The following is a 14,418-nucleotide window of genomic DNA, read 5'->3' as shown; positions in this document are numbered from 1 at the left end:
GAGAGAGAGAGAGAGAGAGGCAGAGACACAGGCAGAGGGAGAAGCAGGCTCCATGCACCGGGAGCCCGATATGGGACTCGATCCCGGGTCTCCAGGATCGCGCCCAGGGCCAAAGGCAGGCGCCAAACCGCTGTGCCACCCAGGGATCCCGGCTTATATCTTTCTTAAGAAGAGGAAGTGACACCAGAGATGTCTATTTCTCAGAGTTCACCCTGAGAGAGGTCATGTAAGGAGAAAGGGAGGAGCTGGCTGCCTATAAGCCAGGAATAGAGGCCTCCCCAGAAATCAGCACTGATACCTTGATCTTGGTCTTCTAGCCTCCAGAACTGTGAGAAAATGAATTCCATTGTTTCAGCCTCCCAGGCTGTGCTTCATTTTATTTTGTTATAGCAGCCCTAGGTGATTAATAATGACAGAGAGATGATAGATAGATGATAGATAGATAGATAGATAGATAGATAGATAGATAGATAGATGATAGAGAAGGAAGGAGGGAGGAAGAAAGAAAGAAGAAAGAGGGAGCAGCATGTCTGGTGCCTGGGGGAGGTCAGAGAGAAGCTGTCAGGTCACATACTTAACTCCAAGGGAAAATACTTACATAAAACAAAATGTGTATGATCCTCCTGGGGCTGTACAGTGCTGTGGCCTTGGGTCAGAGGAGGTATTACTGAGAAGTTGGAACCGAGACCAGAAATTTAAATAAGTCATTCATGGCAAGATAAGGAGTGAAAGGCATTCCATGCAGAAGGCAGAACTTGTGCAAAGTTACAGGCACGTGAACAAATATGGCATTTTCAAGACACCTCAGGTCGATGTCTAAGGCTAGAGCGGAAGGTGTGCAGGAGGGTTCATGTTGAGAACATCTGTGAGCCTCGCTGAGTGAGCTGCTGCTGTTTTGTTGTTGGCCTCCACCTAGTTTTGCTCAAAACAAAACACAACCACACCAGGATGATCCAGATTTCCCTCTTTCTTTACTCTTTATACCAAGTTGGTCTCCAAGTCTGGCCATTTCTTCCTTTCTAATATTCACCACTTCATCATGTTACTTACTATTCCTGGTAGCACTGTCTGCTCACCATTGGACCATTGTGTGACTCTTGAGGGGCTAGTATGTACTCTTACTGTCTCCGCTTCTGATCCAAGTCGAAGAATGTAATTAGTGTGGTTGAGTATTTTTCAAAGTGATTTGGCAATTATATGACTCTTGCTAACTTGTCAGTGGAGCCATAGAGGCAAAAATTAATTTATAAGGTCATGGATATGAAGTGAGTTTTTAAGCAGAAGAGGATTTAAATTGCTTTTTTTAAAAAAATAAAATATAGCTGTAGATAATTTTGATTTCTTTGTATTTAAGAAACTAGAAGACATAAGAAGTGATATGCTGCAGATGTATCCACTCGTGGTTTTTTGGATCTTCTTTGGGAGAACATAACTTTTTTACCTACATATATTCTGAGCAATACATATACCCTGTTCTAGTTATTAAGCTATTTTCACTCAATACCAAACCTACCTGCTTGGACAGAACGGTGCATTAAGTCAAGTCTTATTGATTGATAAGAAATTAATCAGCCTGAATCTAATTTACAGAAAGGTTACCTTTCTGAATGTTTGCATCAGATGTGAACCACATTTTTGCTTTGCCAAAAAATAGGGAGCACCAGAAGGAGACTGGAAGTCTCTGGGAGAAAGAGCAGACACGCCCCTTCCTAGCCCAGGTGGGCTTCCTACCTGTCTGGGATGGTTCCTGTCAGCATCCCCCCATCCAGGCCTCTTCCCTCTGGCAGCACTTTTGGACAGTAGCAGCTGAAGCCAGTTTACAGTCTTCCCTTCTTCTCCAAACCAGCCTTACAGTGCTTGCTCAGAGACACCAGCACTGGGCAGCTAGCACTGCCTCCTCTTCCAGAGGCTCAGTCCTTTAAATTTGTCAACTTTAATAATTCCAGCCTCATGCTTCCCTTTGTGCTCTGAGCACTGGAGATGGTAGCTGCCTCCTCTGTTGCTCTCTCTGTGTTATCTCAGCATTTCCTTTTTACCCTTCCAGTTACCCAATTAACAACTTTCTACCTAGGTAACACTTATGTGTATTAAATTCTCACTGTTCAAATAACTAGAATGTGAGTTCAGGTATATAGATATAGATACAAGGAATTGATTTACATGAATGTCCTAGAACCCCCGCACATGGCAAAAGCTGCTGTCCACAGACAGAATTTCTTCTTCATCAGGCAAAGTTCAGCTCCACTCCTAAGGCCTTAGAGCAAACTGAATCAGGACCACCCAGATTTAACCTCCCCTACTTCAAAGTCAACTGATTATGGCCTTTAATCACAGCTATACTTTCATGGTAACACCTAGATTGGTAACACCTAGATTGGTATTAGATTGAATTACTGAGGACTGTAGCCCGGCCAAGTGGACACACAGCCAAAGCCCACCACATTGTGATTTTTGTCTTCTCATCCAACCCCAATTCATACAGACCCTCATCTATATGTACATATGTATATGTAGCTGGATTTTTCTGGGTGAACAGATGACAAGAAAGAGGAAAGGCTGGGAGAATTTATCATTCCAAGTCCCCTAAGAGACTACAAAACTAGATCACTTGTGGGTCTGAAGTGCTGGCTCCAGCTCTTCATCTTGGAATATTATAGAGTGATCAAGAGTTAGGAAGCCTGTTTCTATTCTTGCATTTGGCTTATTGTATTTAGTTACTGTCCATAAATTATGAAGAATACAATTTAAAGTTTATTGAACAATATTTTTAGTAGTACAGTACAATAAATCAAGTCTTCTTGATTGACAGGATATTAATCAACCTGAATGTAATTCACCTTTATCATTCTGAAGGTTGCATTAGATGCAGTAGATGCCTACTTATAGGGAATGCCTTAAAATTGGATGTATTTTTATTCACTTATTGTTTTGATCTCAAGCAAAATACCCGGCAAATTCTTTGGCGTTTAGTTTCCCTATTTATCTCTTGCATTATTCTGGGTTTCTTTTTTTTTAAGATTTTATTTATTTATTCATGAGAGAGGCAGAGACATAGGCAGAGGAAGAAGCATGATCCCTGCAGGGAGCCTGATGTGGGACTCTATCCCAGCACTCCGGGATCATGCCCTGAGCCAAAGGCAGACACTTAACCACTGAGCTGCCCAGGCATCTCTATTCTGGGCTTCAAACGGGATAATGCACATAAAGAGTCTCTGTGAACACAGCAAGCCATTTTTTTTTTTTTTTTTTTGCTTCAGGATCAGTAACTAGGATTTCAAAAAGAGGACCATATAGTTCTGTTTTCTCTATTCTAATATTTTAACTCATTATTTTTTCTGTTTCCATCTTGAGAAGCTTCATTGCATCTCTGGATTTATATGTTGGACCTACTAGTCTAAAAAAAATCATTTAAGATATCATTTCCTTTGGAAGGCGGTTATACAAAGATTTATTACTTTGATTTCCTAGATTCATTTTTCAGAATCATAGACATGACATGGAGAGGTTATTTAGCTTCTATTAAGTACCTAGTGCTCCTAAGTAGCATTTACAGAGCTGGCGACTCAAAATTAGATCTGAGAGACCAAAGGAAGAACTAACCTTCACTCCAACCCATCCTTTACTAATGCTCTGAAGATAAATGCACTTAAACTCTGGCTTTATTCCATCTGGTCCCCATGCTGACATTACTGTGGTCTCTGAGCTATAGCATGGAGAATAATTTCCTGTCTGCTGAGACTATGGTATCAGAGAATATGGAATATGAATCTATTCAATATTTCCTTTTGGGAAAATTAGTCCATTTTCTTCTAGGGTTTGTTTCTGAAATATTCAACCTGGTAGACCCAAAACACTAGAGAGGACACATTTTTTTTTCCTGACATGTAGCCATTTACTCATACATACCCAGAAGTAATGAGATACTGGAATGAAAAACTAAGGAAGGGGCAGTTTTGAGATGCACGAGATGAGTTTGCTAGGATATCATAACAAAATACCATGGACTGGTTGACGTGAACAATAGGAATTAATTTTCTTGCATGATTGGAGGTTAGGAGTCCAAGATCATTACAGGTTTGGTTTCTTTTCCTCGGGCCTCTGTGCCTGGCTTACAGATGGGTTCCTTCTTGCTGTGTCTGCACATGAGCTTTCTTTGGTGTGTGGACATCCCCAGTATCTCCTTGTGTGTGTCCAAATTTCATCTTATAAGTGCACCAGCAGATTGGATTAAGACTCACCCAAACAGCCTCATTTTAACTTAATCACCTCTTTAAATAAAGACCTGTCTCCAACTACAACCACGTTCAGAGGTGTGAGGGTTAGGGCTCCAACATATAAATTTTGTGGGTACACAATTCAACTCATATTGGCTATGACTTACACATAGTTCAGTATTAGTTATTATGATAATGCACTTTGTCACTTAATTTTTAAAACAACTGGTCAATATGTGCTCTATTCTTTATCCCCCTGCAAAAGAGAGAAAATCCATATTAAGTGAAGTTTAGGATTTGGCAGGATCAATGTTTCATGGCTGGTAAAATGTTCTCTTACCCCAAAAGAGATGAAAGAAAATGTCAGACTTGGAGAAATTCTGTCCATGCATTGGGAAACATTGTAAGGAGTCAAGGAAACAAGTTGAACTCTAATTTCACATCACTTACTGAAAATTTTCTATAGTTTTGGCTTATCCAGGATTCTACTTCAGAAAGGCTGATCATAACAGGAAAGTTTCCTCTTATTTAGACTTACTTTCTGTAGTCATCCTTCAGAGGACTGCTCTTGGGTTACTAAAGCCATGTCTCCAGTATGTGTAAGAACCTGAGAATGTATGTTCCCTCCACCCAGGTTGGTCCATTTGCCAGTGACCAACTAGAACCCAATCAAGAAGTCCAGTTCCCTGCCCAAGGCAGGACAAACCCTGAAATTTAATTTACATTCCAAAGATCCCTCAGACATCAGGCTGGGGCTTTGCCAGGAATTTCACTTTTGCTTGGTTTCTTTTCCTTTTCAGCTCTGGCTGCCCCGTCCTTATTAGTTTCCCATGGCAGCATGTCCTCACTAAATTACTTGCATAAAAACCTTTGATGTAGGGTCTGATTCTGGGTCACCTTCTGTGGCTAAATCTTGTTCTAAATCATTCCAGTTCTTTAGAGGTAACAACGAATTAAATCAAATCCCAATACTGTGGTACAAAGGGATTAGAACAGGACACCTGGGTTTAATTCCTGGCTCTATCCTTTACCAGCTTAATGATTGGATCATTTATCACTCATTCCAGTGCAAAAGAAATAAAATCAACCCAAGCTGACTTTACAAAAGGGAATTTGTTCATTTATATAACCCCTACTGGGCAGTAACTCAGACTTCAGGCCTAACTGATGCCATTAGGAGACTGTCTCATTCCTTTTGACTTTTTTTTTTTTTGTGTGTGTGTGTGCATTGTGGGCTCCAGGTTTACCCCTTATCAACTCAAAAACCTCCCCAGAATGAGGGTACCTCTTTTCCCAAAGCATCATCATTTACCCTGGGATTTATTCAGATTACTCCAGTTTAGGACATAAACCTACTCTTGAACCAGGCTTCTGTTTTCTATGGTCTTGAGCAGATTTCCTTTCCTGTAACCAGGAGAGGGTTGTCTTCAACTAAATTATTGACTGAGGGCAGGAAGATATGACAGGTTACTTAAAGGAAAACTGGAGTGTAAGGAGAAAGACAAATGAATCCTGAGCAGACAAAATTAGTTCCTACAGCAGGCTTGCACAAGATAATTAACATTTATGAACCACTCTAATCTTACTATTAATTGGAGATAATTATAGTATCTATTGCATGAACTGGCTTTGACGATTAAATTATGTAATATAGAAAAAGTTCTAAGCACAGTGCCTGGTACATAATTGTTGCTCAATAAATTATTAGTAGTACAGCATTGAGGGAGTTACATTTGGGCATCTCAAGGTCCCTTCTATCTAAACCATTTCATTATTCTGTTATAGGTTTTGAATAACGAAATCAGATTTGAGGAAATAAATGAAGACAAAATTTATGCCCTGGAGTAGCAAAGGCTGCCAGGAGCAAGTCTAGAAGTGCTTACAGTTACCAAAGAAGGCAATATTAATGTGAAACTCTATTATGGATATAGTTGTGACTATATAGCATTACATAAAGATCAAGAATCACATTTTATTCTTCAGCGGTGGTGGGCATTATTGGAAAGAGAAAATGTTTAGGGAGATAGACAAATGTTAAATTTGTATACTTTTATACTTCACTTAACTCTCACTAAATTGTTGAGTAAATAGTAGCAAAATATGAGATATATAGGGATGATTTTTATGCGGATGGGTATGGGATCAACAAGGAGCAATGTGTATGGCCCTTAATAGAAAAAAATAAAATATCCTTGCATTAAAGTGAGGGTCAATTTTATCATTCTATAAAATAGTGTACTAGGAGACAGTAAAAAACAAACTTTTTCATAATTTTTTTTCTGGTTGAACTCTGAGGTGTCATTAATCCTTTTTTTTATAAATTTTTAAAATCTTTTTATTTTTTAAATATTTTTTACTTATTTATTCATAGAGACACAGAGAGAAAGAGAAGAGGCAGAGACACAGGCAGAGGGAGAAGAAGGCTCCACACAGGGAGCCCGACGTGGGACTCCATCCCGGGTCTCCAGGATCATACCTCCCGGCTGCAGGCAGCGCTAAACTGCTGCGCCACCAGGGCTGCCCTCATTAGTCCTTTTCTTGATTGAATGTGAATATATTTAAACTGTAACATACCAATTGCCTCTACAGTGTTTGTTCTTCTTTCTTGAAAATAAAACCTTAACAGTTAAATTTTTAATCCTTTAATATTTAAAATATTTTAACATTGATTATTTTTACCTTAGAAGAGCATAGAAGAGGGAAAAAAGCTAGAATAATAGTTTTATCTTTCTTATTTTTGCTTCAAACCTCTGAAAAATCTGCATTTCATTCTGAAAGATATTTTGTACAACGTTCTGGATAATACAAACTATTTCTCTTAAATTTTTCTTTAATATAAAGGTATGTCCTTTTCACCTTGGGAGAAATATATTTTCCTTTTTGGGGTGGGGGGAATATGTTTTCTGTTTTTTTGTTTTTTGTTTTTTAAGATTTTATTTACTTATTCGTGAGAGACATACACACACACACAGAGGCAGAGACACAGGCAGAGGGAGAAGCAGGTTCCATTCAGGGAGCCCTATGTGGTACTGGATCCCGAGAATCTGGGATCATGCCCTGAGCCAAAGGCAGACGCTCAACCTCTGAGCTACCCAAGTGTCCCTATGTTTTCTGTTCTTATAATATTTTCCCTTCTTGTCACTGGGTAATGTTATTGCATTTATTTTGAAAAGAAAAAAATATTTGGTCAGATACCCAGGAACACCCATGTAAATGTGGCATTTGGTGTTGTGTATGAGTCGGGAAAGATCAGGAAATGATGAACATGTGCCAGCTTTCCCATTAGTGATAGGCTTACAGCTAAAAGCCTCTTTCCTGCTGACAGTCAGGCATGCATCATTGGAGAGTGGGGAAAAAAATGTTTCTATAGATTTTTTTTTTAACCTTGAAGTCATTTTTTCCATCATGCATATGAACAGATAAAACAGCATTTATTAAAATGGTTTGTGACATGGAATTACATGCAGATATTAAAAAGCACGATATAGCTCTCCATGTAATGTTATGCAAACTCCAAAATGAGTGAAAAAGTAAAGTACCAAACAGGTAGGTGGCATGGTCTCATAAATAAAAAATATAGTAATATGATTATTGATATGCTGAATAATTTTTAAGGGATAACAAGTTCTGGAAAAAATTGCTCACCTTCAGGAAGAATTGTAACTCTAGGCTCAATGTTTAGTGTATACCATTTCTTTGTTGTTAAAATATAATGTTAAATAAAATGTAACATGAAAGTATAGACAATAGTATAATAATCCCTTATTATTCATCATTCATATTCAATAGTTATCTGAATTTTCCACACTTGTGTTTTCTTTTGTTTATCTTTTCTATTTTATATTTGAAATTTTTAAAGATTTTATTTTTTATTCATGAGAGACACACAGAGAGAGAGAGGCAGTGACATAGGCAGAGTGAGAAGCAGGCTCCATGCAGGGAGCCCGATGTGGGACTCAATTCTGGAACTCCAGGATCGCGACCTGAGCCAAAGGCAGATGCTCAACCGCTGAGCCACCCAGGCATCCCTTGAATTATTTTTAATGTATGTTCCAAATATTACATCATTTCACTTGCATATCCATAGTACTATTATCTTTCCTAAAACAACAATAATTTTTTCTTAAGACTTTTTTGAAAAAGATTTATTTAGTTATTTTTGAGAGAGAGAGCATGAGCAGGAAGGGCAGAAATGGAGAGAGGGAGAGAGAATCCCAAGCCGACTCCACCCCAAGCACAGAGCCCAACTGGGGGCTCCATCTGATGACTTCCAGATCACAATCTGAGCTGAAACCAAGAGTTGAATGACCAACCCACTGTGCCACCCAGGCACCCCTTCAGACTTTTTTTTTTTTTTAAGATTTATTTATTTATTTATGATAGACATAGAGAGAGAGAGGCAGAGACACAGGCAGAGGGAGAAGCAGGCTCCATGCCGGGAACCCGACATAGGACTTGATCCCAGGACTCCAGGATCATACCCTGGGCTGAAGGCGGCGCTAAACCACTGAGCCACCCAGGAATCCCCTTCAGACTTTATTTTTAAGACAGTTTCAGGTTCACAGCAAAATTGAGATGAAGTTACAGAGATTTCTCATACATTCCATTCCTCCATACAAGTGTAGCCTCTCCCATTATCGACGTCAAACTCCAGAGGGAGACATTTGATATTGTACATTTGTTACAATCCATCAACATATCATTATGTCCTAAAGCCCACAGTCTATGTTCGTGTTCATTCTTGATGCTGTCTGTTCTATGACATGTACAATGTATAATGACAACTGTAAAATGACATGTATCCATCATTATAATATCACAGAGAGTATTTTCACTACCCCAAATATTTTCTGTGCTGTGCCTATTTATCCCACACCACCCACCCCACCACTCCCTGACCCCAGCCTGGGAACTACTGATCTTTTCACTGTTTGCATGGTTTTGCCTTTTTTAGAATATCATAGAGTTGAAAATGATAGAGTGTGTAGCCTTGTCAGATTGGCTTGTTTCACTTCTAATATGTATTTAAGACTCCTCCATATCTTTATATGGTTTGACAGTTCATTCCTTTTTATTGCTAAATAATATTCCATTGTCTGGATGTACCATGGTTTATTTATCCATTCACGTGGTTGCTTCCAAGTTTTGACAATTATAAATAAAGCTGCTATAAACATCCATATGCAGGTTTTTGTGTGGATATATTTTGCAACTCCTTGGGTATGTACCAAAGACCACAATGGCTTGATAGTATGGTAAGAGAATGCTTAGCTTTGTAAGAAACTGCCAAACTCTCTTCTGAAGTGGCTATACCATTTTTCACTCCCACCGGGAATGAATGACAGTTTCTGTTGCTCCACATCACACCACCATTTGGTGTTGTCAGTGTTCCAGGTTTTGGCCATTCTGGTTAGTATGTAGTAGTATATTATTGTTGTTTTGGGTTTTATTTTATTTATTTATTTGTTTATTTATTTTTGTTGTTTTAATTTGCATTTACTTGATGACATATGATGTGGAGCATCTTTTCATATGCTATTTGTCATCTGTACCTCCTTTTTGGTGCAGTGTCTTTGGCCTATTTTTTAATTGGGTTGTTTGTTTTCTTATTGTTGAATTTTAAAAGTTCGTATATTTTGGATAGCAGCCCTTTTTCAGACATACCTTTTACCAAATATTTTTCTCCCAGTCTGTGGTTTGTCTTTTAATTCTCTTGATGCTATTCTATGCAGAGCAGAAATTTTTAGTTTTAATGAAGTTCAGCTTATTAATTATTTCTTTCATGGATCATGCCCTTGGTGTTTTATCTATAAAGTTATTGCTACCCCCAAAATCATCTAGATTTTCTCCTGTTATCTTCTGGGAGTTGTATAGCTTGGTGGTTTACATTTAGGTCTATGATCCATTTTGAGTTAATTTTTGTGAAAGTTGTAAAATCTGTGTCTAAATCATTTTTTGTAATAGATGTTCAATTGTTCCAACAATTGAACCATTTCAACCATTTGTTGAAAAACAATCTTTGCTCTATTACTTTTGGTCCCTTGACAAATATCTACTGATTATATTAATGCTTGTGACTAGACTTTTTATTCTGTTACCAATGTATTTGTTGATTCTCTTGCCAATACCATAAACTGTCTTGATACAGAAGTCTTGAACTTGGATACTACCAGTTCTCCAATTTTGTTCTACTTTCATATCAGGTTGATTATTCTGGGTCTTTTGCCTCTTCATATAAACTTAGAATAAGTTTGTCAATACTGATAAATTAACTTGCTGGGATTTTGTTTGGACTGCATTGAATTTATAAACCAAAGTAGAAAGAACAGACATCTTGACAATATTGAGTCTTACTATCCATGAACATGGATTATCTCTATTTATTTAGCTCTTTAGTTTCATTCATCAGAATTTTGTAGCTCCCCTCAGATAGATCTTGTACATATACTGTTAGATTTATACCTAGTATTTCACTTTTTGAGGTGCTAATGTAAGGATATTGTATTTTCAATTTCAAAATTCGCTTATTCACTGCTGGTTTATAGGAAAGCAATCGACTTTTGTACATTAACCTTGTATCCTGAAAACTTGCTATAATCACTAAAATTAATTTCAATTTGGGGGAGGATTGGTCAAGTCTTTGGGATTTTCTACATAGACGATCATGTTATCTGCAGATAAGGTTTTAAATCATTCTTCTGAATTTGTATATATCTTTTATTTCCTTTTCTCGCTTTATTATATTATCAAGGACTTTTAGTACATGTTGAAAATGGTGAGAAGTGACATTTTCTTCTGTACGTAATCTTAGTAGGAAAGCTTCAAGTTTTCCACTATTAAGTATAGTATCAGCTGTAGGGGTTCTATACATATTTCTTACTAAATTGAGAAAGTTCCCCTTTTCCTATTTTACTGAGAATATTTTATCTATTCCTTTTTTTGTCTTTTGAGTATAGTTGACATTGTATGTGCAGCTTAGTGATTTGACAAGTTTATATGCTATGGTATTTTCATAAGTGTAACTACCATCTGTCCTGTTACATTGCTATTACAATATTATTGACTGTGTTCCTTATGCTGTGCCTTTTATTTCTATGACTTATTCATTCTATAACTGGAAGCCTATTTCTCCAACTATCCTTCATCCATTTTGCCCATTCACCTAACCCTTATCTATTCCTCTTGTATGAGTTTTAGTAGACTGTGTTTTTCAAGAAAATGGTTCATTTCAACTAATTTATTAAGTTTGTGGACATAGAGTTGTTTATAGTATTCTTTTATTATTCTTTTTAATTTCTATGAGATATGTAATAATGTCACCTCTTTAATGTATATCAGTAACTTGTATCCTCTTTCCTTTTATCCTTAGTTAGCCTGATTAGAGGCTTACCAATTTTAAAAGAACCAGCTTTTGGTTTGCTGATTTTCCCTATTGATTTCTTCTTTTCAATTTCGTTGATTCTGCTCTTTTTTTTTTCTTTTGCTTACTTTGTGTTTTATTTGCTCTTTGTTTCTAGCTTCCTAAGGTGGAGTTTTAGATCTTTCTTCTTTTCTAATATATGCATTAATTTTTCTCTAAGTACTGTTTTCACTTTATTACAACATTTTTGATAACTTGTGTTTTCATTTTCATTTAGTTTAAAATATTTTTACTTGGGCTGTTGTTTTATTTTGATGTTTCCTTTTTGACCTGTGTGTTATTTAGAATTGTGTGGTTTAGCTTCCACGTGTTTTGAGTTTCTCCAGTTGTCTTTCTCTTACTGAATTGCAGTTTAATTCCTTTGTGGTCTGAGAGGAGGCACTGTATAAGTTATAGTTTTAAAATGTTTAAGGTACATAGCTCAGAATGTGGTCTATCTTGGTGAATGTTCCATGGAAACTTGAGAAGAATGTGTATTCTGCTGTTGTTGGATGAAGTAGTCTTTAGATGACAATTTCCTCTAGTTGATTGATGGTGTTGTGTTATTGAGTTATAGAGTATTCATCTATTTCTCCTTGTAGTTCCATCATTTTTTCTTTCATGTAGTCTGATGATCTGTTATTGGGTGCATGCATGCACATTAGAGATTGTTATATCTTCCTGGATAATGGACCTTATCAATATTATTTAATGCCTGTTTTTATCCTTGATAACTCTCCTCACTTTAACATCTGCTCTATTTGAAAAAAAATTTTTTTAAAGATTTTATTTATTTATTCATGAGAGACACAGAAAGAGAGAGACAGAGACACAGAAAGAGGGAGAAGCAAGCTCCACGCAGGGAACCTGATGTGGGACTCAATCCTGGATCTCCAGGATCACGCCCTGGGCCAAAGGCAGGCGCTAAACCACTGAGCCACCCAGAGATCTCTCTATTTGAAATTAATATAGCTGTTCTTGCTTTCCTTTGGCTACTGTAGCATGGTATGTTTTTCTCCAATCATTTACTTTTAATTTATTTGTATTTATATTTAAAGTGGATTTCTTATAGACAACTTATAGTTGGGTCATGTTTCTTAATCCATTTTGACAATCTCTGTCTTTCTTTTATATATATTTTATTTGTTCATGAGAGATACGAGAGAGAGAAAGGCAGAGACACAGGCAGAGGGAGAGGGAGAAGCAGACTCCCAGCAAGGAGCCCCATGCGGGATTCAATCCTGGATTCTGGGATCAGGCCCTGAGTGGAAGGCAGACGCTCAACCGCTGAGCCACCCAGGCATCCCAATCTCTGTCTTTTAATTGGTACATTTAGAAAATTGACATTCAAAGTAATTATTGATATAGATTAATATCTGTTACAGTAACAGTATGTTACTGTTTTTTATTTGTTGCTCTTATTCTTTGTTCTTATTTAGTTTTCCATTCTTTTTATGCCTCTTGTCTTAATTTTTTTTAAAGATTTTATTTATTTATTCATGACAGACACACAGAGAGAGAGAGGCAGAGACACAGGCAGAGGGAGAAGCAGGCTCCATGCAGGGAGCTTGGCATGTGACTCGATTCCGGATCTCCAGGATCACACCCTGGGCTGAAGGCTGCGCTAAGCCGCTGGGCTACCGGGACTGCCCGCCTCTTGTCTTTACATTGATCATTTGAATTTTCTCTCCTTTTTAAATCAATTTCATATATATATTAGTGGTTGCCTTGGAGTTTGCAATATGCTTTTACAACTAATTCAAATCCACTTTAGAATAATACTTCATAGGTAGCCTGAGAACCTTGTAATAAATAATCCTAAAATCCTAATTCCTCCCTCTTATTCCCTGTATGATTGCTATCATGTATATTTACAAATATACACCTTCAGTAGAAGAAAATTATTAGATTGGTTGGAATTGGGTATTTCCTTTCCCCTGGGTCAGTTAAACTCTGAAAATATCCCAGAAGTTTAGGCTCTGGTTAACCAGTTTCTCCTGAGAGCAGGCTTTTTTTTTTTTTTTTTTTTTTAAGATTTTATTTTATTCACAAGAGAAGCAGAAAGAGGGGCAGAGACACAGGCAGAGGGAGAAGCAAGCTCCCCGCAGTGAGCCCAATGCAGGACTCCATCCCAGCACCCTGGGATCACGACCTCAGCCAAAGGCAGATGCTCAGCCACCAAGCCACTTAGGCAACCTTAATGTTACTTCTCTTATATTTACCATTGTCATTAAGGTATCTTAATCTAGAGCAGTGACTTCTGCCTTTTTACTTTTTACAACCTTAACTTGTTAAAGAACTAAGTTACTGTACAATGTCTCACAATTTGGATTTATATGTTCACTTCTTCATAATATCATTTAATTTGTACTTCTGTCCCCCATAATCCTGAGAACTAAAACTCAGGTAGAGATTCAGGTATGTTGGCTTCTAAAACGAAAACTAAAGGCATTTAAAGAATATTATTTCAGTAAATTACTTTATGGATTTATTAGAGGTTCAGCTCTGATTCTGGCTCTGCTAGGTGCGTACTCAAATGTCTAGCATGTGTAAAGTGATTCATGATACTTCCTTCTCCTGCAGGAAGTTGCTCACGATGAGCATAAGAATTTGGAAAGTTTTGGCACTGCCAGTTATAAAAGCATTCATTCCTAGACGTTGTCATAGGGGGACTTTGAAAATCTGAAAGTCCCTTGTCCAACAGTTGTCAAATTTTGGGTAGTTGAGATGTAATAAGCAAATTCCTAGAAAATATCAGAAATACCAAGGCTAAAATTTATTTATTGTTTATAGTATGACTACTCT

Source organism: Nyctereutes procyonoides, unplaced genomic scaffold (genome assembly GCF_905146905.1).
Source record: "Nyctereutes procyonoides isolate TBG_1078 unplaced genomic scaffold, NYPRO_anot_genome, whole genome shotgun sequence".
NCBI lineage: Eukaryota > Metazoa > Chordata > Mammalia > Carnivora > Canidae > Nyctereutes > Nyctereutes procyonoides.
This window is presented reverse-complemented; position numbering follows the sequence as displayed.